The sequence below is a fragment of the Gadus macrocephalus genome, chromosome 6, assembly GCF_031168955.1.
Source record: "Gadus macrocephalus chromosome 6, ASM3116895v1".
NCBI lineage: Eukaryota > Metazoa > Chordata > Actinopteri > Gadiformes > Gadidae > Gadus > Gadus macrocephalus.
In genome coordinates this window covers 6,776,485-6,776,909 of record NC_082387.1, presented here as the reverse complement: position 1 = coordinate 6,776,909, position 425 = coordinate 6,776,485, and positions in this window count along the sequence as shown.

Here is a 425-nt window from a genome sequence, read left to right as displayed (position 1 = left end):
AATGTGTTTTCCAACCACTTTATTGCAGTGACTTCATGGTCCAATAAAACAAACAGGTAAATAGGTCAATTACAGTAAACACAAACATACGTTGGTATAGAAACGAGTGTTAACCGCTGTATGTCTCAGGGAGCCCGCAGAGGCCATTAGTCAAAGGCCGCATCGGATCAGAACTGAAAGGTTTCTCACGCTGCCTTTTGATAGATTTCACAAATGTTTTGAATGGCCGTCCGTGCATCCGTCCATCCATCAGCGGCGGAGCGCTCAGCCCCTCTCCCGTGCCAGTTCTGTCCTCGGCGGAGCTAGCGGGCACAGCGATAGTGGTGGTGGTAGCAGCTACTTCCAGGCGGGCCCCTGGCTGGAGGCAGCGGTAGTGGTGGTGCTAGCGGCTACTTCCAGCCGGGCCCCTGGCTGGAAGCAGCGGT